Raw genomic sequence first — 24,944 nt, forward strand, 5'->3', positions numbered from 1 at the left:
TTCCCAGATAACAAATGCTAAAATGAACATGCTTGTCAGGGTTTATTATGCAATAACAACTACCTGAATGTATTAGTACAGGGCTGTCTGGAATTCTCAATTCTGATTGGTCAGTTGTAAGCTATGTTGTCCTGAGATAACAACCGGTAAATAACGCAGGCTCATCCGGGAACTTTGAATCATCTTGACCCTTAGTAAATACCTTCAAGTCTATATTCTTGAATCCACATTCATATGTTTCTCGTTGTCTGTCATGTTGAGGTTTTGGAGTGTTTTGGTGCCATCTTGTGACTGAATAATATGTAGGTTAGTGTATTCTCCATTCAGCTGTTGTATTTCTGTTAACTTTGTTTAATTAAAGAATCGTTAAAATATTACAGCTCAGAACCATGTTTTCTGCCAAATGGGCATGTTTTGTGTCAAGTAGCCATGTAATAAGCAGGATAAAGTAGATCCATGTGGTTATTATATAGCTTTTTGAAAACTTGATTCTGTTTAGTCAGTCAGGACATTTCCAAGTATGCTATTACCTGATTATTTTCAGGGAGACTAAGCTGCCAATAAGCCTATCGGACTTTATATTGCAATAACAACTTCCTGGATGTATTTTATTCCTTATATATTCCTTTGAAGCAACTCGTTTGACGTGAGACAGGTTTGCTGTTTGTGGTGGAACAGAATTTGACATCTTGACTGCATTTTATTTTAGGTTTCCAGGTTTTTGGATGTGGTTTTGTACAGTGTGTGTGTGTGTGCCTCCTGCCAGCAGTCCCTCAGCTGGAGAAGAGACTTGACAGAGCCCATCTCGTTCTGAAAGATTTCTCTCATTTTCTTTTCATGGAAAAATCCTCATCTCGAAATACTGTCCGTCTCTTCTGGCCGACGCCAGCAGAGAGACTCCAGCTGGGTTGTGCTGAGGTTACAGGACTTTGTGTGTGTGTGTGTGTGTGTGTGTGTGTGTGTGTGTGTGTGTGTGTGTTGTGGGTTTATCTGTGACACTCAACAGTGAGTTTTCGCATTTGAAGGGATGTATTGAAAACAGGATTTTGCTTGCTTTTGTGATTTGAGTTTGATGTTTGGGTAAAATAAGGACAAGATGCCCACTGGGATTAGATGCGGCCCTAAAATCTCATTTATCTAAATGCCATTGCTTTTAAGTTTGGATCTTTTACTCTTTGTGAACATCTACCCATTTATCCACCAATGTAAGTTTATATCGTAATGATAAAAGCATTATTATTAGCCAGCATTATTATTATTATATTAAAATGGTAAGAAATCAAATTTTAAATAACGTTTAATGAATTCTTTATAAATTATACAATAACGTGTGAGTTAAAGTGACAATTAAGTCATATGAATATTTCAGATAACTCCTTGAAGTATTAATGGTGGAAATGATGGTGTTAATTTTTTAAAGGAATTAACCATTTTAAATAAAACATTTGAATTAACCACTTCGTTAAATCTCTCGCTTTTTTCTAAATGAGTCTGTAATTTTGAAAAAATTATTTGAAAGAATCACTAAGAAAAGTCTCCCAACCCACCCCGAGTCTTTCCCCCCTTATATAAAATGAATCAATCATTTTAAATGAATCATTTGAATGAATCACTCAGTTAAGTCTTTTGATTCCTCTCTAAAAAAATCAGCCGTTATGAAGGAAGTGTTTGAGCGAATCACTTAGTTAAGTCTCTTGCTTCTTTTCTAAATAAATCAAACATTTTGAAAAAAATATTTGAATGAATCTCTCAGTTAAGTCTCTTGATTCCTCTCTAAATAAATCAGACATTATGAAGGAAGTGTTTGAGCGAATCACTCAGTTAAGTCTCTTGCTTCTTTTCTTAACAAATCAGCATTTTTGCACAAATAATTAGCATGAATCACTCAGTAAAATCTCTTGCTTATTTTTCAAACGAATCAGCCATTTTGAACAAATCATGTGAATGAATCACTCAGTTAAGTCTCTTTTTGAAATGAATCATCTGTTTTGAACAAATCACCTGAATGAATCACTCAATTAGTTCTCTTGCATCTTTTCTAAATGAATCAGTCATTTTTTAACAAATCTAAATTTTAAAACAAATTTAAATGAACTACTCAGTTAAGTCTCTTGTTTCTTTTTTTAAATGATGGTTCATTTTAAACAAATCATTTGAACGAAAATCTGTTAAATCCTTGATTTTTTTTTTTAGAAATGAATCAGCCGTTTTGAATTAATTATTTAAATGAACCAATTAGTTAATTATATAGCTTTTTTCTAAACAAATCAGCCATTTGGAATGAATAATTTAGAAATAATCACTCAGTTAAGTCTTTTTTTAAACGAATCAGCCATTTTGAATGAATTATTTGAAAGAATCACTCAGTTAAGTTTCTTGATTTTATTATAAAGAAACAGCCATTTTGAACAAATCATTTGAATGAATCACCCGGCTAAGTTTCTTGCTTCCTATCTAAACGAATCAGCTGTTTTTAATGGTTCATTTGGAAGAATCACACAGTTAAGTCTCTTACTTTTTGTCTAAACAATTCAGCCATTTTGAATAAATCATTTGAAAGAATCACTCAGTTAAGTCTTTTCTTTTCTTAACGAATAAGCAATTTTGAACAAAATGCTTAAATGAATCACTCAGCTACGAGTCTTTATCATTTTTCGAATCATTGAATGAACCATTTGAATGAATCACTAAGTTAAATCTTATGCTTCTGTTTGAAATGAATCAGCTGTTTTAAACAGATCACTCAGTTATTTAGTTATTGACAGGCAAGATTTGCTATCATAATTATTTATTATTTATCAAGAAAGACTAAAACGAGACAAAATTACAGATGAACTTTAAAGGGGAAAATATGTAAATCTTCAGTTGTTTATAAATGAAAATAAACCGCAAATAAATCCCAAATGCTTCCACTATTACAACAACTCCTAACAACACCCCAATGCCCTTTAAATCCCTGAAACGCTTCCAGAAGAACCGCGGGAACACTTTGAGAACTTAAACCTTAGACATTTGGGGAATAAACTGACAGTTTAGTTGCTGTTCTTCAGGACTTTATCTCTGGTGTCAATTAGAGTATATGCGGCTCTTATCAGGGGGAAACACACGGCAGAATTGGGGGAAATGAAGCATGAAAAGGAGAAATTGAAAATCATAAAGTTAACGGCGATAGCAGATAATGAGATGAGACACAGAATTACATTTGGGCTCCACCAGAAGTGCTCGAGTTGGTTTGTGAGGTTAGTCATTATTTTGCGGTGGCTAATTTGATTTAGAGGGCTTGTCCTGTCACATGTTGAATTTTTGTTTTTATGAATGTGTTATTCCGGTGTTTATACCTGTAGTTTTGGTTCTGAAAGTGGGGAATACTTCTCTGATGCCCTTCTCTCCTCGTAATCATCTGTCGTTATTTTACTGTCATGTAAATAAAAGTAAAAAAATAAAATAAAATTATAAACTGACAAATGATTATCACACAAATTTGATTAATGTAAAACTAATAAAGTCAATTTAATAATAACTTTTTATTACTGTAAATAAAGATTTATTTATAGATTATTAATATAGAATTAGGTAATACTTTATTTTATTTACTTAATGCTTAACTTAGACCTAAATAAACAAACAAGAAAACAAACAAACAAACAAATAAATAATTAATTAAATAAATAAATAAATAAATAAATAAATAAATAAATAAATAAATAAATAAATAAATAAATAAATAAACAAACAAACAAACAAACAAACAAATAAACAAACAAATAAATAAATACAATTTTCCCAGTGATGAGTTGTGACTGGAAAGGCATCCGCTGCGTAAAACATGTGCTGGGTTGCGGTTCATTCCGCTATGATGACCCCTATGATTCCGCTATGATAGCCGAAAACGATTGAATATTTATTTATTTATTTATTTATTTATTTATTTATTTATTTATTTATTTATTTATTTATTTATTATTCTATACTTGCCCACTTGATTTGTTACAGAAGTGAAAACATTTTTTTGTAATATAAGTTTTCTAAAATGTTTTTAAATATGCAGTGGACATTATTTCATTAAATAAGCAATAATTTGAAAGAGACGTGAATCTGTCAATAATCATTCAAATGATTAAAATAAATTATTCAAATAAATTATTCATTAAAATTGCTGATTATTTTAATAAAAATAGTAGATTTAACTGAGTGATTAATTTAAACGATTCATTCAAAATGGCTGATTCATTTAGGAAAGAAGCAAGAGACTTCACCGAGTGATTCATTTAAATGATTCATTCAGAATGGCAGATTCATTTAGAAAAGAAGCAAGATACTTTACTGAGTGATTCATTTAAATGATTCATTCAAAATAGCTGATTTGTTTAGAAAAGATGTAATAGATTAATTTAGTGATTTATTCAAATGATTCATTCAACCTGGATGATTCGTTTAAAAAAAGAAGCAATAGATTTTACTGAGTGATTCGGTCAAATGATTCAGTAAAATTTCTGATTATTCTAAAAAAGTAATAGACTTAACTAAGTGATTCATTTAAATTATTTTTTCAAAATGGCTGATTCGTTTAGAAAAGAAGCCATAGATTTTACTGAGTGATTCAGTCAAATGATTCATTCAAATTGCTGAATACTTTAAAAAAGTAATATGCTTAAGTATATTTATTGAAACGATTCATTCAAAATGGCTGATTCATTTAGAAAAAAAGAAATGTAATTGAATGATTCATTTAAAGTGGCTGATTAATCTAGAAGCAAAGAATTTAAAATGATTCTCTTAAATGATTTGTTTAAAATGGCTGATTAATTTAGAAAATAATAAGTTTAACTGAGTGATTGATTTCAATGATTTATTTAAAAATGACTGATTGATTAAGAAAATAAGATTCAATTATTCAAATGATTAATCCAAAATGGTTGATTCATTTAGAAAAGAAGCAAGAGGCTTAACTGAGTGAATCATTCAAATCATTTGCTCAAAATGACTGATTCACTTAGATAAGAAGAAAGACATAGCTTTTATTTAATCAAACAAATTATGAATGAACATAAGGGATTAAAATAATGTCGTTTAGAGTATATAAAAGCCGCTGAAGTGGAAGTTTATGAGAGAAAACTGTTTGAAAATTTTATTATATATAAAATCTAGACACAAATTCATACAGAATTGCAAAAAAATCATTTAAATCAAAAGAAACAAAGTATAAACAGGTTTTAACAGGTGTTGATTTCTTTACATAAGACTGACATAAACCACTAGAAACAGAGCGGAGTATGAAAAAAGCAGTGTGTTAAGGGTCTGAACATGTGTGTCCTGATTTCATACATGTGAACTGGAAGCTGTTTTCCATGTTTGTGTCAGCAGGGAATCATGGGATTGCGCGTTTAGATCAGATGAAGCGACGGCCGCTGGATCTCAGTGTGAAAAAACACGAGGCGTCCATCAGAACTGTCTGACAGGAGGATTAAACGGCAGACATTTACTCATCTGTGATGTGCTCGCGGACCGACATCTGAGATGAAAAACACATCGAAACATGACAAAAATAAATAAATAATAAAAAATAGCGGATCTGACAGCATCTGTGTGCGGATAGTGGCCATTACTGCACGTCAGATTGACTGAACGTCGGGCTGAGAGTATCATTTAAACCAGCCCTTGTCAATTCAAAATTATGCTTGAAATTGAAAAAAAAAGACATTAAGTTTGTAAGGATATAAGTGTGTGTGTGTGTGTGTGTTTGAGTTAATAATAAAAATAATGATAGTATATAACATATAATAATAATAATAATAATAATAATAATAATAAAGATTCTAATAATATTCATAATAATAATGACTATATAAAACTATATAATAAATATAATAATAGTAATATATATATAATAATAACGATGATAATAATAATAATAATAACAACAACAACAACAACAATAATAATAATAATAAATATATAATAAAATATAGTAATAATAATAATAATAATAATAAAATATAATGTAAATAATAATAATGCTAATAATAATATTAATAATAATAATAATAATAATGACTATATAATAAAAAACTATTACTATTAATGATAAATATATAATAAAATATAATAATAGTAATAAATATTTAATAATAATGATGATGATATAATACTACTACTACTAATAATAATAATAATAAAATATAATGTTAATAATAATAATGATAATAATAATAATAATAATAATAATAATAATAATAATAATAATACATTTAATAATGAATTTATTTAAATTTAAAATGTTAAACGTTGAATTGTTTTTTTTTTCTGAAAATGTATTAGTAATTACAATAAATGTATATACAAAATATCAAATGCAAATGTTTAATTAAATGTTTATTTTTAAACGTGCTTTATAATAAAACAAAAAAGGTTTTTGATGCCGTGACACTGAAAATTCATAAATTGAATTTTATTTAAAAGGCATATAATAATCTATAGAATTTATCATGGATGTCGGTCAAACGTAATGATCAAACTATTGGATTTTTTGTAATTTTGTAATTGTTTTTTGTAATTAGTTTTCTTAAAACGAGTTTATTCTTAACATTTTCCCCTTTTTTAAAACTAATATTCTCTGCATTTTATTAAAAAAAAAAACAACCTTGACATTTCTCTTAAATTTGTTTTATCAATGTTTTATTCAATCTTTTTCTTTAAATTTAATGAGTTATTTCTCAAAACAAAGTCTTAATTTAAAAAAATGATTAGGACTGAAATTTTATGGTTTATTTCCTTGAGATTTAATGTGTACAGTACTTCTCAAAATTGAATGTTTATTCTCAGCATTTTATCCTTTTATTTTTCCTTAAAATTGAATAATTTTAAGCTCAAAATTGTATTTAAAAATTATTTACATTAGTTTATTCTCAGCATTTGTTTTCTTTAAATTTACCAACTATCTTTCCTAAAACATAATTTTTATTCTCAAAATTGAATGACTTCGTTATCAATGTTATTTTAGCAATTTTATTTGAATTTAACATTAAATCTCACCCTATAATGACTTTAATCCCAATATAGATATATTATTTTATTATTGCTTGGCCCTAATCCCCTGCATTATTCATTTGTAACATAAATACAAGCAGATATTAAATTATCAATGTTTTTCGCTTAAAATATTTATTAATTTTTTTTTGTATGGATCCATTAAAAGTATTGTTATGATGTGATAAGGTAGCTAATTATTTTGCATTGCAAATATATATTTTAAATAACCAGTGTGTGCAAATATTAATATATAAATACACATTTATATGTGCTGGAAGGGCATCCGTTGCATAAAACATATATGCTGGATAAGATGGCGGTTCATTGCGCTGTGGCGACCCCAGATTAATAAAGGGACTAAGCCGAAAAGAAAATAAATGAATGAATGAATATATTGTCTATGCTATATACACATGTTATTTTTAGTGCAATACACCTTTAACACATTATCAAAACACACCTTCAAATTAGGAAACTTTCTCCAAGCTCATTTTCATATTCGGTGGAAATAACACTAATTAAAGACAGATTTCTGCTTGTCAGACTGTGAATGAATTATTAAAATTAAACATTTGCTAGTTGGCTTAAATGGGAAGGACTGGTTACAGATTGCACATTAATATGTCTGAATTAATGTAATAGAGAATAAATTAACATACGTTAAATAGCATGCATCGTCTTTCCCAGATGACTCCACATTAGGGATAAAATTATTGTCTGCTTCTAAATTAAATATTTGTATTATTTGATGTTTTATTAGCATTTTCTCTCTGCTTGTGTTTCATATGGCTGCTATAATAATCTTATAAGAGCTGTTAAAAATTCTAAAATCTTTGTTCTTTATCCACATTTTTTTATATAAATAATAATAATGAGAAAAAATAAATGCTAAATATCATTTAAAAGCATTTGATATTTATGTTAAACATTTTGAATCTATTTTGTAATATTTCTATATTTTTAATATAGAATAGTTCTGTAATTTTATATTATTAATGATTATGCATAATCAGTGAATGTCAATATGAATGTACTGGTTTCTTTATTAAAAAATAAATGATATATTAAATATATAATGTATAAATTTAACGTAATTATATATATATACATATACAATTGAAGTCAGAATTATTAGCCCCCCTAAATTAATAAACTGCTTGTTTATTTTATCTCCAATTTCTGTTTAACGGAGAGAAGATTTCTTCAACACTTTTCTAAACGTAATAGTTTTAATAACTCATTTCTAATAACTGATTGATTTTATCTTTACCATGATGACAGTAAATAATATTTTGCTAGATATTTATCAAGACACTTTTATACAGCTTAAAGAGACATTTAAAGGCTTAACTAGGTTAACTAGGCAGGTTAGGGGAATTAGGCAAGTTATTGTTTAACGATGGTTTGTTCTGTAGATTATTGAGACAAAATATAGCTTAAAGGGGCTAATAATTTTGTCCCTAAAATGGTTTATGAAAAATTTAAAACTGCTTTTATTATAGCCAAAATAAAACAAATGAGACTTTCTCCTGAAGAAAAAAAAATTGTCAGACATACTGTGAAAATTTCATTGCTCTTTTAAACATCATTTGGGAAATATTTAAAAAAGAAGAAAAAAAAAATCGAAGGGGGCTAAAAATTCTGACTTCAACTGTGTATATATATATATATATATATATATATATATATATATATATATATATATATATATATATATTCTGTAATATTGTATTTTGTGTTAATTTAATTATGTATTTGTTTGATTATTTTGACAAATAATATTTACAAATTATTTCTATTGATCATAATTAAACAATATTTATTTTTTATCATGGTTATCACAAAAAACAGTTTATTAAAATAATTTTAGAAAATTATTTCAATATTCAAGTATTTAAATAATATTGTACTTTTTTGTACTATTTTTGTAACATTTTTGGCAAATTAATGCAGTGCCAGACATTAAAAAAAAATCTTAGAGACATTTCATTTGTTGTGTTGTGTATAGCATATCATGCAATAACCTGATTATTATGCTTACCTGTTCCTTGCTTGTACTGTAGTCTAAATACATTTTGGTTGATATGAAAAGATGACATTTTGAACAGTAAAAATATTTGATTTATATTGTGCTATTTTACACTATTTTTATCAAATAAATGCAGTGACAAATATATTTTAAAAAAATCATACAGAGACATTTCAGTTGTTGTGTATATTGCATATGTACTAACCTGATTATTATGTTTACCTATTCCTTGCTTGTATTGTAGTCTTAATATTGTCTAATATATTTTTGTCTTCTGACAGCTAAGATAATCTGACTGTTTTATTTTAATTATTATCTGATTTCAGCTGATGGTGCTAAAGTCAGATGCTACTCTATTCATCCTGTGTTCATTATCGAGAAATATTAAAATATCTATATTCCAGAAACATGATCCATACATGATGATCAACAACCAACTTGACACTTTTTCACAGATATAAAAAGACATTTTGAATAGTAAAAATATTTAAATAATATTGTGCTATTTTACAATATTTTTATGAATAAATGCAGCCCTGAAATCTTATAAATATTCACAAGGACATTTTAGTTGTTGTGTATATTGTGTATTATTTACTGACCTGATAATTATGCTTACCTGTTCCTTGTTTGCACTCTAGTCATAATACATTGTTATAATATGACTGTTAGCTAATCTGACTGTATTATAATCATTATTATCTGATTATCATCTGACTTTAGCACCGTCAGCTGAACTCTAATCACCCTGTGTTCATTATCGAGCAATATTAAAATATATATTCCAGAAACACAGTCCGTAACCATCATGATAATAAACAACCAACCTGCAGCTCATTCACAGATATAAAAAGATGACATTCAGCAAAGATAATGAGCTCTCGTCGCTAATTGGCTTCCAGTATTCAGGAAAAAAATGTCATGAAATATGATTGACAGCTCAATCAGGGCCGAAAGCCTCCAGCGCTTCAGTTACTCTCAGTGTGAAGCCGGACAGAAAGCAGCCGTCTGAGATCAGCTGTGTTTATTTTCATGCTATATTTCATTTCTCTGATTGATAGCTTGCATTTGCTTCTCATGAAGCACAATGAGAGGAAAATGAAGAGTTTTTTTGTGAGAAATGAAAGATGTTTGTAGGTAACGGCGCTCGAATAATTCCTTTTGAAAGGATAAATCTGATCTGGAGTTGGTTAACAGTTATATAGATGCTTTTAGGGGACAGTTCATAAATGTAAAAATTTATCCTAATGTAAAAAAGAAAGTAACATTTTTTTTTAAACTTCTCAATATTTATGTTTTATTTATATTTATTCCCAATTTTTTAAATTATTAAAATGTAACTAGTTTTTTAATCAAAATAATGATTTCATTGTCCAAATGTATAATGAGTTTACTGTCAACATTTTTTTTCATATTTATGAGTTTATTTTTAACCTTTGATTTAATTTGATTTATTTTCGATTTAAAATATTGTTAACAAAAAATACATTTCAGCATTGAAACATCATTTAAAATTTAAAATTTTTTAAGTTTTTTCTCAAAACACAAGAAAAGAAAAAATGCAAATTAATATTTTTATTAACCTGTTTATGTGTAATTATTTTGTAACATATTTATATTGTACATTTTATAAAGTGCATGTGTGTGCATATTTATTTATTTATTTGTTTATTTATTAGGGATGTCCTATATACAATAAATAATTTTGCCCTCAAATCCGAGTTAATTGATTTTGAGTATCTGCCGATACCGAAACCCAATCCGATACTTATATAATTGTATATACTTATATCCGATATAATAAATAAAAGAAAGAGTAAAAAAATCCCAATCCAGGATGTTCCTTATTATTATTTTTTTTTTATTTACCTTATTTTAACACTTCTGTGAGGTAGCTTGAACAATCAAGTAATAAACAACATAAATTCTTCACTTTTGAACTCGGGAGAGTGCGAGAACAGAGATCTTCCTGATGGTCACATGACCTTCACACATTTTTTACAGAAAAGTTCTTAAACATTACAGCATTCATACAACGATTCATTGTTGTCCCCCTTTTCAATATATATATAACATGCACAAAATCCTTACAAACATACTTTGCACACAATACAAATAACATATTATAATTAGAATTTCAGCCAATAAACACCCTTAATGTGTTTATGCTTAGATTGTAATTGTAAATGTTTACTTTCACCATCTCATTTAGGTAAACTCCTCAGAAGTTATGTATCTGATCTTTAATATTACATAGGTATTAAATCGTGCACTTCCCACCTGCTTTTTTTAAAAAAAATCAGCCGCAATGACTTCTGGGACTTCTCGAGCGAGTTTTGCGCTAAAGGCTGCATCGATGCGTCCTCGATAGCGTCTCTGCAACACAGGGATGTCAAGCAGCACACATTGCTGTTTCTGTGTGAAGTTAAAACAAAAAAGGTCTAACTCTGTAACTCTGTGGCACCGCATAACTATAGTGTTAAAAAATAAATAATGGGTATTTTTATATAAATACAATTGAAGTCAGAATTATTCGCCCCTCTGTTTATTTTTTTCCCCAATTTCTGTTTAACGGAGAGAAGATTTCTTCAACACATTTCTAATCATAATAGTTTTAATAACGCATTTCTAATAACTGATTTATTTCATCTTTGTCATGATGACAGTAAATAATATTTGACTAGATATTTTTCAAGACACTTCTATACAGCTTAAAGTGAGATTTAAAGACTTAACTAGGTTAATTAGGTTAACTAGGCAGGATAGCGTAATTAGGCAAGTTATTGTATAACGATGCTTTGTTCTGTAGACAATTAAAAATAAATATAGCTTAAAGGGGCTAATAATTTTGTCCCCAAAATGGCTTTTAAAAGTTTAAAACTGCTTTTATTCCAGCCGAAATAAAACAAATAAGACATATTCAAATTTCTCCAGAAGAAAAAATATTATCAGACATACTGTGAAAATTTTCCTGCTCTTTTAAACATCATTTTGGAATATTTAAAAAATCAAAAAAATCAAAAGGGATCTAATAATTCTGAATTCAGCTGTATACACACACACACACACACACACACACACACACACATATATATTCGAGTTCTGATTGGGAGGTAACGTCTAAGTAAGTCTAGGTAAGTCTGAAACCGCGTGATTGGGCCCGATTTCCCATCATGTGATTAGATCTGGACATCCCTAATATATAGGGAAACGCACACACACACCAGTATATATGTATGTTTTTAAAAATATCTATATAATATTAATGTTATTCAAATTCCAATAAAGCTTTGTAAATAAAATAAAATCTAAAGTAAAATAAGTTTTTAACAAGTTTTCTTTTGTTCATACGTTTTTTTTCTTCTCTGATTTAGCTTCTATTTGCTTTGTATAAAGCACAATGAGATAAAAATGAAAACGTTTTTGTAGAAAATGAAAGAATTTTGTTAGTGATAAGTCAAATAATTTCTTTTGAAAGTGTAAATCAGATCCTGTTGACTCAGTTTGCTTTTTGTTTCGTGATCTGATGTGGTTTTGTAATCCCTGCTGAATCCTCAGCAGCCACACACACACACACACACACACACCCACACATCTCATTAGACTCAGAGAAAACACTGTAACTAATAACTGGACATGATTTACTGTGCTTGCCGTGTGAAACAGACGCAGTGTTTATTGAATTAGATTGTGTTGGTTTGCTTTTACCTGCAGCTCATTGCTAAGAGAACGAATCCTCTCATCTTTTAGACCCGAGCTGTGCTATATATCAAAATTAATGTGGGTTGTGATTTTGTCTTGCTCTAATTTTAATTAAGTGTGTGTTATTGTGCTGGTAATTTGTTACTAATGGGTTATCAAAGTGCTAAATGCACACTATAAAGCAGGTTAACATTGTGTTCAAATATCATAACAGGCTATCTATGTGCTAAAACAATATCAGGTTAGCAAAGTCATAAAAGATGCTAACAATTTTCCATGACTTATAAACATGTTTAAACATGCTGTAAAATATATTATTAGTGAGTTAAAATATATTAGCTGTGTGTAAAAACGTGCTATTAACTGATTAGCAAAGTGCTGATACATGATACATGGTAATGTGTTGAACCATGCTACTAACAGGTTAACAATTTACAGTAGCATTGTGTTAGAACATCCTAGCAGTGTTAACAAATGTTTCAAGTGAGACCAAACTTCTAAAATGTTATCATTGAGCAAAACATGTGCTAGCGATGGGGTAAAAACTATTTAAACAAACAAGTTAATGCTAACACGTTGTTCTATTCCAGCTGCTCCTGGATTAGCGCTGTTGACTCTCCTCATCTGTTTGTCTGGGTATCAACAAGTTAAAACACGCTAGCAATATGCTAACACATGGGTCTATTTCAGCTGCTCATTGATTAGCACTGCTGACTCTCCTGATCTGTTTATCTGGGTTTTAACAAGTTAAAACGTGCTAGCATTATGCTAACACATTGCTCAAATTTAGCTGCTCGTGGATTAGCGCTGTTGACTCTACTCATCTGTTTGTCTGGGTTTTAACAAGTAAAAATGTGCTAGCATTATGCTATCACATTGCTCTATTTCAGCTGCTTGTAGATTAGCGTTGTTGACTTTCCTAATCTGTTTGTCTGGGTTTTAACAAATTAAAACATGCTAGCATTATGCTAACACATTGCTCTACTTCAGCTGCTTCTGGATTAGCGCCGTCGACTCTCCTCATCTGTTTGTCTGGGATTTAACAAGTTAAAACATGCTAGACAAACAGATGAGGAGAGTTACAAGTGCTAATCCATAATCAGCTGAAACAGAGCAATGTCTTAGCATTATGCTAGCCTGTTTTATAGCATGTTTAAACTTGTTAAAACCCAGACAAACAGATGAGGAGAGTTAACAGTGCTGTGCTTTAACAAGTTAAAACATGCTAACATTATGCTAACACATTGCTCTATTTCAGCTGCTTCTGGATTAGCGCCGTCGACTCTCCTCATCTGTTTGTCTGGGATTTAACAAGTTAAAACATGCTAGACAAACAGATGAGTAGAGTTACAAGTGCTAATCCATAATCAGCTGAAACAGAGCAATGTCTTAGCATTATGCTAGCCTGTTTTATAGCATGTTTAAACTTGTTAAAACCCAGACAAACAGATGAGGAGAGTTAACAGTGCTGTGCTTTAACAAGTTAAAACATGCTAACATTATGCTAACACATTGTTCTATTTCACATTGCTCTATTTCAGCTGCTCGTGATTTAGCGCTGTTGACTCCCCTCATCTGTTTGTCTTAGTTTTAACAAGTTAAAACATAATATAAAACAGGTTAGCATAATGCTAACACATTGCAAACAGGCTATATTTAATTCTTTGTGAATGCTCTGCCTAACAAATTCTCCCCAGTCTTTAAAGATGATCAAACATGTCCAAATATGACTTTTCTTCTAGTCATTTGGTGAATTTCTTCATATCACAGAAAAACACAATACCACATACCGCTCTGTTTCAGCTGCTCGTGGATTAGCGCTGTTGACTCCTCATCTGTTTGTCTGGGTTTGTGCTGCGGCAGGGTCTCAGTGGTTGGGCTGGTTTTGGGTGGTCTTCTTCCTGGCACTCTCAACCAGCGGTAAAGATGTCCAACTGTTCTCGTGGCCATGGAGAAACGAGCCCCTGACGTCTGATAAAGTATTTCATAAATGCTGCATGCAGAGCTGATGGGTGTAATTGGCCGCACCATCCATCCTGCCTGTCAGCACTAAACACCTCCTGCGGCCGTCGCTCTGTTCTGGGCTTTTCCTTTTACAGTAGACACATCTGAATAATGTTGTATTTGTTCAGCAGAGCGACAGAGGTGTAATTATTTGTAAACAGGATTAAAATAAAACTGCTTTGTAGTAAAGCATGAGTTTGTCATTAGAGTCTCCTCCTGCACTTCACATCCTTTCTTGCGATTGTTTTATTTTTTTGGAGAGATAATTGTTTGTTTCTGTGTTGTTCACAGACAGAAATAATCAAACTTTTAACAGTAAAATGCTGTAGTAAAAAGCAAGTTAACTATTGATTGATTGATTTGATTGATTGATTGATTGATTTGATTGATTGGTTGGTTATTTGGTTGGTTTGTTGGTTGATTGACCAATTAATGGATCCTCTGACTGACTGATTGATTCATGGACTGATTCTTTTGACTGACTTGGTTGATTGGTTTATTCATTCATTCATCCATAGGTTGATTCATTCATTGATTCATTGAGTAATTCAAATATCAAGTCACCCATTCTTTGAATGATTCATTTGATTGATTTGATACACTTCTGACAGACTGATTGATTCATTGACTGATTCTTTTGACTGACTGATTGATAGATTGATTGATTTATTCATTGATTTGTTGGTAGATTCATTATTTGATTCGTTGACTAATTCATCGACCAATTCACTCATTCCTTGACTAATTCATTTTATTGATTGATCGATAGGCTTCTGACAGACTGATTGATTGACCAATTAATTATTGGATTGATTGATTGATTGACCAACTGATTGATTCTCTGACAGACTGATTGATTCATTGACATTCCTTTGACTGACTGATTGATTGATTGATTGATTGATTCATTTATTCATTGATTTGTTGGTTGATTCATTGATTCGTTAGCTAATTTACTGATCAGTTCACTCATTCCTTGACTGATTCATTTGTTCATTTAATTAAATGATAGACTTCTGACAAACTGATTGATTGACCAATTGTTCATTAGATTGATTGATTTGTTTGATTGATTGATTCTCTGAATGACTGATTGAAACATTGTATGATTCGTTTGACTGATTGATAGATTGATTGATTTACTCATTGATTGATTCGTTGACTGATTCAATGATCAATTCACTTATTTATTGACTGATTCATTTGATTAATTGACTCTTGACAGACTGAATTAATTAATTGACTAACTGACTTATTGAATGACTCTGATTGATTTGATTGATTTGATTGGTTGATTGATTGATTGATTGATTGATTGATTGATTATTTTGACTGACCGATTGTTTTACTGTTTGGTTGATTGTTTGTTTCATTAATGAATTAATTTGATTAATTTATTCATTTATTGATTGATTTGTTTATTCATTGGTTGATTCATTGATTGATTCATGCATTGATTCAATGATCAGTTTACTCATTCATTTGATTCACTAGATTCATGTGATTCATTTGATTGATTGGTTGATTCATTTGTTCATTCATCATTGGATTCAATGATTTATTGATTCATTCATCAATTTTTTATTAAAAACTATTTTTTAGGTTTAGTCTCAATAAAATAGTCATTAAATAATAATAAAAAAGAAAAAGAAATCCGTCAAAAATCCCACCTAAAACAAACTCAAGGTTTCTATGTCTGCCGCCTGTTTACACTCTACATTTGTTTCCAACCACATTTCACACAGATATCTTAAAATCATTTCTCTTTTATTTTATTTTATTTTTTACCTTTTACCTTCGCAGACGGTGATTTGTCGTAAAACACTAACCTGTTCACTTAAAATGTAAAAGCTTTCCACTGGTTCTGTGGTCCGGCTGCCCTGAAGGTCACGCGCACAGATGGAATTTTCCAGACTGATTTATGTTGAATTGATAGATCGAGCCGCACTCACGTATCACAGCTCTGACCTTGCAGAACTTATCACAGCTTATCACAGGCCGATTTCACCTGCGAAAATAAACCAGCCACAAAACCGAGTCTGGATCTGCTCGACCAGACCGGAGGAGAAAAGGTCTCTGCTTTTGTTCTGCCAGAGAGAAAAAAACATGAGGCGTCTGTAAAGAAGGGCTTTGAAGCTAAACACATTTATAGTGTTGAATACATCTGAAGGAGTGGAAGCAATAATATTTGGGCTCTTATTGATTTTTCGGCTCTGCACACGGAAAAGTTTTCACTGCTTGAAGGTAAAGTGGTGTCTCTTCGACTAGCGTAATGTGCAGAAATACAAAGCACAAAAGCTTCTCGTAGAGAGAATTCTGTAGGAAACCAGTGTCAGTTCTGTTTTGTGAATCCCAGCTTTTTAAAAAAATTACATTTATACAGTACTGGAGATCAAACTAAAGTGACAGGTCTCAAAAAAATGAAAATATGAATGAATGAATGAATGAATGAATGCAAAATATTATTATTTTCATAATGGTTTTAAATTTACTTACATATTTTAATCCTCGACCGCACAATGTTGCCATATCATCACCTTGGAATTATAAGGTTCTATCTGTGTTTTGAATGATTTTGAGATATTGAGCTTCAAAGTTTTTGCATTCCATATAGCAAACAGTGTGTGTAACTTTTGTTTTTTAAATAAAAGTCTTATAAAAGTATTTAACAGCTTATAAAAAAAAACATCCCATAATGTAAACACTGTAAGAATACGCCAATAACTCAATTTTGACAAAAATGTCAGATAGAATCTAATTCTAAGGTGACGATATGGCAACATGTTATTTATGTTCATTTCCCTGCCACTGTTTCTTTAAGAATAACGTTCAATTTTTTGGTTGGAAATAGAAGACTTTAGTTTAGCCAATGAGGAGCTTTGGTTAGGTCACATGACGTGCAGTGTTTTTCTGTGGTACAATTTCTAACAGTCTGGCGTTTATTGTGAGTGGCTGTAGAATGCATATAAGAACGTCAGTAAAAAAGGATCAACCAACACAATCTTACGGCAATTCTTAACTTTTTAATTTAGTGGCTAATTCGTATGAATTCGTACAATCTAATTTAGTGGCTAATTCGTATGAATTCGTACAATCTAATTCATAATAGTTAGTAGGATATGCTCATCCGCCTATTACAGTTGGGGTTAGGGGTGGGGTTGTTTTGGGTGCCACACCTCCTTTTTAAAATTGTACATTTGCCACTAAACTGCCAAAACGTAAAATACTTACGATTCCTCGTGAGATCAGGCTGGATCAACTCACGTCAGATCCTCAAAAAAATCGGAGAACTCACCTCTAGTAAGTTATGATGACATCCACAACTCAAAAAAGTTTTTATCAAATGATTTTTTAGTAATTCGATCGAAAGTATGCAAATGTAATGCAATATTGAAATGGGTTAGATAGCTAGCTAACAAGGTCAGCTGTGAACTTTTAAATTGTAACAATAACAACATAAATGCTAATAATATAATGTTGATTAGTCATATGCTAATAGCATTTGAATTATGGATAAAATTACATTTTAATGGCAATACTACATTTGATTAGATATGAATACAGGGAACAGTGTATTCGTGAGGACCACTATGTTCTATGGTAAGTGAAAGAAGAAACGGACAGAACTTTCTCTTCCTGCTGATGAAAGTGAGGATGAGATGGCTAGTGACCATGAGAATGATGTAGATTAAACATTTGATAAGAGAAGGGATGAAAACAATTCATATTAACTCAGATGCAGATAAGACAGGCGTATCTGTACTGTACTATAGAATAATATATCAACATTGTTAGCTAGTAGCTACATTATTCTAATGCATGTGGATATATTAAACTTGTTATAATATTTACTGGAAAAAATATTTATATTTACTGCATGTTGTATACATGATAATGCAATATTATGTTTGGTTTTAATAATATTCAGCAATAAAGAATGGAATAAATGAAAGCAGTTGGAATATCAGTTTTTGGAAAGTATATATAAGGTGTCATTTATAAGTTCTGTGTTAAAGCTTGCAACACTGCAACACCAATTAAATTATTTCAAAATACAAAGTCATTAATTATAAGGAAAGTTCTAAATTTGAAATTTGTTAGGTAGATCCTCTATTTGGACGTTGTTGCCATATGCAACATATCATAAAGTACTTTTCAACAATTTCACCTATTTATTTTATTTAATTTACAGCACTTCAAGTTAAGCCAGTCTAAGAAAAGAAAAACAGTCACATGTATATATTGTTATAGATCTTTCTTAATGCATGCAGTTGAGAGTTAAATTTAACAATTTCTCATAAATCCACCCACCCAGTCAAAACTGGAAAGAAGTTCTCATAAAATGCTTATTATTTCAATTTAAATCCCATTATGAATCAGTTTATATTTAATCAAGTGATTTCATTTGTTATATTTGAGCTCAGTGTTGCACTTTTATTGATTATATAAAAAATCAAACTACCTAAAGAGAAACACCTGCTAAAACAAACTACGTGAAAGTTATATTTAATGTTCAATATGTGTTTAACACGATCGTCTTTGTATGAGCCAATAAAAAATTATGCTATAAAAAATCCTATGGTATTTTAAAAAATAAAAATGCTACAGTGTTTTTTATCCGTATTAAAGTGTAGCTATTATAGACCTACTGATTGTATTTAGTACAACTCTTTGTTAATGCTTCAGCATACTAACTATCATGAATCATGTCCTTATTATCTTATGTTCTCAATATATGACTGAAAAGGGGAGAATTTCTTTTTCATTTTAGTATTTGTCACATAGTCACGATAATTACAGTTCAGATCTGTTGCGGTTTGATATGAAAGCTTTTCTTTAAATTGCAATTTCTCAAAAAGATTATTTTCTGAGTCTGAAATGAAGCAAATATTTGACGTGGCCTACGAGATATCAAGGTAATACTGCATTTCACAGAATATTTTTGACATTGTGTAGAAATATTTTATTCACAAAACAGTCAGTCACATAAATAAAAAGTCCTTAGCTGGGTTTTTCCAGAGGTCTAATATAGAAAGGAATATTTCTGTTCTATCATCTTAAGGTCAAATCTGAAAAATGAACTCATTTATATGTGATTATTGTTCTCACTTGATTTAGAATGTCTGTGCAAATGTTTGATTAGGAATGTAGAACTAAAGCAAGTATTTAATAAATATGAAACGCATTTCAAAAACTAATGAATACAGGCCCAACATACACAGCTCGCTCTCAACTATTTTACATTTCATCAGTTTAGTGGGTCATTCGTACAAATTCATATGATTTTTGATTTTGTAATAAGGCACCAAAGCCCACCCCTAAACCCAAGTCATTGGGGCATGAGCAAATCATACTAAAATAATGATAAATATTGTAATATCAAATCAACCTGATCATCTGTGTTTACAGCCAATAACTAGGCCCACACGGAATCTGCGCACGCAGAATTCCGCAGATTTTCCACAGATTTCTGCAGATTTTTAGTAGAGCTGTGAATCTACACTAGTCTCACGGTTCGGTTACGATTATCTTGCCATCGATTCGGTTTAATTCGATATTTCGGTGCATCACGGTGCATTGACGATGCTTTCCATACACAGTTTTATATTTTCTTCACAGCAGCATTTCTTGTATTAAAATGTATGAATATATTTATATTTATATATTATTTGTAATACAATTTTGTCGTTTAATACAAACAGTCAGATATACAAACTGCAACTTTAAACAAAACGAGCATTAAGCAAATAATATAAACAAATATAAACATCCAGCTCAATTTCTGATCCTTGTCTAGTTCTCTTACACCTCTTTGATTGGTCACACCCTCAACAAAAACGGTTGCTATTGGCTCTTGCGCGCTGCGCTCTTCAGATAAGTGACACTGATAAGCGGCAGGCGACAGCGGCGATCTCACAGCTGATGCATGATAGACACGGTGGAGAAAACTCTGCAGACATGCGCTCGTTTCTGTATCCAAACATAATACTGTAAAACAGCCGAGAGGAGAAGAAAAGCCACCCCAGCAGGTCAAATGGGCCACTGGGTGTGTGTGTGTGTGTGTGTGAGAAAGAGAGAGAGACAGAGACAGAGCGAAAGCGAGTGAAATAGGGGCTATTGTTGTATATGTCAGTGAAAGACTGGTCCAGCAAACACACACAGTGAAACTGTGCACAGTTTATGAGTTTTGAGTAGTTAAAGCGTTGTAAATACTCGCGATCGCCTCCTTCGCGACAGAGCGCATATGAGGTAAATGACGTCAGTAATAACCGGTTTTGATTATTACTGAACCGATACCGAATTGTCCGCGTCTGCATCGCGATGCACCGAAGAAACGATTAATTTTGACACCCCTAATTTTTAGCCCATCATTAATTCTGTTTATTTACTTGAGTAAATGTGTAAATCTGAATTTATTCTGTTTTTATTCAGAAATGTATTACTTTTAATTTCATATATTAAGGTTTTAGTTATGATACTCTGCTGGATACTCCCAAAAAATTCAGCAGAAATCTGCAGATTTTTACCAAAATTCTCCGCAGAAATTATGCTTTTCCGCAGCAATAATGCTTTAAAAATGCTAGTGTTTTGAACCATATTAAAGTGTAGCTATTATGTATGTATTTAGTACAACTTTGTTAATGCTTCAACATAATAACTGTAATGAATAATGTCATAATTATCTCATAATCTCAATATAAAACTGAAAATGGGAGAATCCTTGCTTCAATTTGGTATTTGACACACAGTCAGGATAATTACGGTTCAGATCTGTTGCAGTTTGATATAAAAGCTTTTCTTTAAATTGCAATTTCTCAAAAAGATTATTTTCTGAGTCTGAAATGAAGCAAATATTTGACGTGGCCTACGAGATATCAAGGTAATACTGCATTTCACAAAGTATTCTTGATATTGTGTAGAAACATTTTATTCACAAAACAGCCAGTCACAAAAATAAAAAGTCTTTAGCTGGGTTTTTTCCAGTGAAGGTCAAATATAGAAAGGAATATTTCTGTTTATACATTTGAAAGCATATACTCATAAATGTACTCATTCATATGTGAATTTTATACTCGCTTTATGTAGAACGTCTGGGCAAATGTTTGATTAGGAATGTAGAACTAAAGCAAGTAGGACGAGGCAGTGGCGCAGTAGGTAGTGCTGTCGCCTCACAGCAAGAAGGTCGCTGGGTCGCTGGTTAGAACCTCTGCTCAGTTGGCGTTTCTGTGTGGAGTTTGCATGTTCTCCCTGCGTTCGCGTGGGTTTCCTCCGGGTGCTCCGGATTCCCCCACAGTCCAAAGAAATGCGGCACAGGTGAATTGGGTAGGTTAAATTGTCCGTAGTGTTTGTGTGAATGTGTGTGTGGATGTTTCCCAGAGATGGGTTGCGGCTGGAAGGGCGTCCGCTGCGTAAAATCTTGCTGGATAAGTTGGCGGTTCATCCCGCTGTGGCGACCCCGGATTAATAAAGGCACTAAGCCAACAAGAAAATGAATGAATGAACTAAAGCAAATATTTATGATTTTTTTTTTTAAAAACTAATAATTACAGGCCCAATTATGGCTAAACAAAATGTAAACATTGTACTTTTAAGCCTGTGACCTGTGGCTAATTTTTATGAATTCATATAGTTTTAATTGAAGTATGAAAATTTAGGGGTTTTAAAAGTAGGCATGGCACCGAACCCCACCCCTAAACCACTCCTCATTGGGGAATGAACAAATCGTACTAAATTGTATGAAGAAGATCATACAAATGCATACGAATTAGCCACTAAATGAAATGATTTAAGATAGATAAAATTGCCATGAGATAGCGTTGTATTATTCGAAGGATGAAAAAGGATTTCCTTCCATAAACAATGTATTTTGCGACACCCCAAAATAAACATGAAACTATAGACTTTCATGATATCATCATATTGCGTGGCCATATCAAAACTAAAAACAATGCATATTCATGTGGCGAAAAAAAATCTCTTAAGACCTGTTGGATCGCAGAATTTTTGATGTCAGTCCACAATATTTCTTGTGGGTTAAGGTCTGGGCATTGGCCAGGCCACTCCATAACATTAAACTTGCTGGTCTGGAACCAAGATGCTGCTCATTTACTGGTCTGTTTGTGGTCGTTGTCTTGTTGAAACACAAATTTTAAGGCCGTTTCTTCTTCAGCAAAGGGCAACATGACCTTTATTCTGGTGTACTCAAATTGATCCATGATTCAAGCATTTTTCAGAAATATAAGAAAAATATAGAAATATGAAATTATACAATCCAGAGATGGTTGCGGCTGAAAGGGCATATGCTGCGTAAATGCTGGATAAGTTGGCGGTTCATTCCGCTGTGGTGACCCCGGATTAATAAAGGGACTAAGCCAACAAGAAAATGAATGAAATTATACAATATTTTGACTTTTGCGATATCATCATATAGACTTTTATGACGATATCTTAATAAACGATACAGATTTTTTAAAGTCTAAATTGTCTATTACAATATCCCCATGAAAGTCTAATAGACGACTTTCATGATATCGTCATATGGCACAATCAAAATTGGAGACAGCATATTCACGTCGAAAAAAATCTCTTTAGACCTGTTGAGTGTATCTTTTTTTCTCTCTCTCTGTCCATATATTAGTCCTGTTCCCCGGGTCTCTGGCCTCATCTGACAGATGGAGATGTCCTTTTGTTATGCAGATCTAAGAGGAAGAGCGTTTCGGGCCACGGATGTCAAACGCTGTTTATTTCGCCTCAATATGTGACCTGATGCTCAACTCTCTCCTCCGCAGATTATTTAAGAGCGTTAAATGGAAACAGCCATTGTGAGCAGACTCGGGTGACCCGGGATTGCTGGAGAGCAGGGTGAACAGATTATAAACGCTCTACACTCATGCTAATGCGTCTCGGACGGAGATCAGGCTTCAGGAGCAGCATTAGGACACAACTGTGAGTAATATTTCAGGGGGATGATGTGCGTCGGGTTTACAGTTTAATGCTTTTAAGGGCTTGCGTGTGTGTTTTAGGAGAGTCGGTGATGAGCACAAGGGAAGACTTTTATTTGATTGCACTTGTTCGAATGGTAAATTGAATCATATTTCTTGTTGAGAAAAGGTGTGCAGTTGGTTTTGCAATGGTTAGGATGGTGAATAAATCTTACTGATTTTCGTTAATAGTCACATTATATACCTGCCTAGTGGTCCTTACTTGATTCCTCCCACTATCCCAGCTTTCCTGTCATCTGTTATCTCTACTGTCTTATCTGCAAAGCATGAGAATGCCAACACCACACAATTTTTTTTTAAAAACTCACTTTTAAAAACATGAAATATGACATTTATTTGTAATAATTTACATTAAAATGAAAACCTAAAATTGTAATATTAAATAAAAAAGATTTAATAGATAAAATAAATACATAAATTGGTTTAATTTACCATAAATTAGTTATCTATACTGTCTTATTTGCAAAGCACAAAAATCCCACCCCACCACATCCAGATTTTTTAAAAACCCACTTTAAAATAAAAATTAAATATGACTTTCACTATATTTGTATTAATTTACCACAACATTACACAACTTAAAATTGAGATGTTTAATAAACAGTTTAAATACATCAAAAAATACATAAATATGTTTAATTTGATAATCTGATAATATAAAATTGTTACATTTTCTTGTATTATATAAAAATATATTTTAAATATTACATCATTTAGATTTTTTTATATATTTAGATTCACAGTTGAAGTCAGAATTATTAGCCCTCCTTAATTTTTAGCCCCCCTGTTTAATTTTCCCCCTAATTTCTGTTTAACGGAGTGAAGATTTTTTTCAACACATTTCCAGTCATAATAGTTGTAATAACTCATCTCTAATAACTGATTTATATTATCTTTGCCATGATGACAGCAAATTATATTTTACTTGATATTTTCACTATTTTGACTGGTTATCAATACACTTCTATACAGCTTTAAATGACATTTAAAGGCTTAACTATGTTAATTAGGCAGGACAGGGTAATTAGGGAAGTTATTGTATAATGATGGTTTGTTCTGTAGACCATGAAAAAATATATAGCTTAAAGGAGCTAATAATTTTGACCTTATAATGGTTTTAAAAAAATTAAAAACTGCTTTTATTTTAGCGGAAATAAAACAAATAAGACTTTCTCCAG

At 31.2% G+C, this 24,944-nt stretch overlaps 1 long non-coding RNA gene across 5 annotated transcripts in view; it reads left to right on the forward strand.

The window, feature by feature from the left end:
* LOC147830780 (uncharacterized) overlaps window positions 1–24,944 on the forward strand; it is a 227,584-nt gene that overhangs the window by 89,898 nt on the left and 112,742 nt on the right. For 2 of the 5 annotated variants that reach the window (XR_015526073.1, XR_015526072.1), the window contains exon 3: window positions 23,554–23,710. The exons of 2 other annotated variants lie outside the window; for them this stretch is intronic. This is a non-coding gene — a long non-coding RNA (uncharacterized LOC147830780). Of the gene's footprint in view, window positions 1–5,364; window positions 5,495–23,553; window positions 23,711–24,944 lie in introns of those variants that run through there. One more of the 5 variants, XR_015526076.1, reaches the window with a different exon arrangement.

This window comes from Danio rerio, chromosome 25 (genome assembly GCF_052040795.2).
Source record: "Danio rerio strain M-AB ecotype USA chromosome 25, GRCz13ab, whole genome shotgun sequence".
Taxonomy (NCBI): domain Eukaryota; kingdom Metazoa; phylum Chordata; class Actinopteri; order Cypriniformes; family Danionidae; genus Danio; species Danio rerio.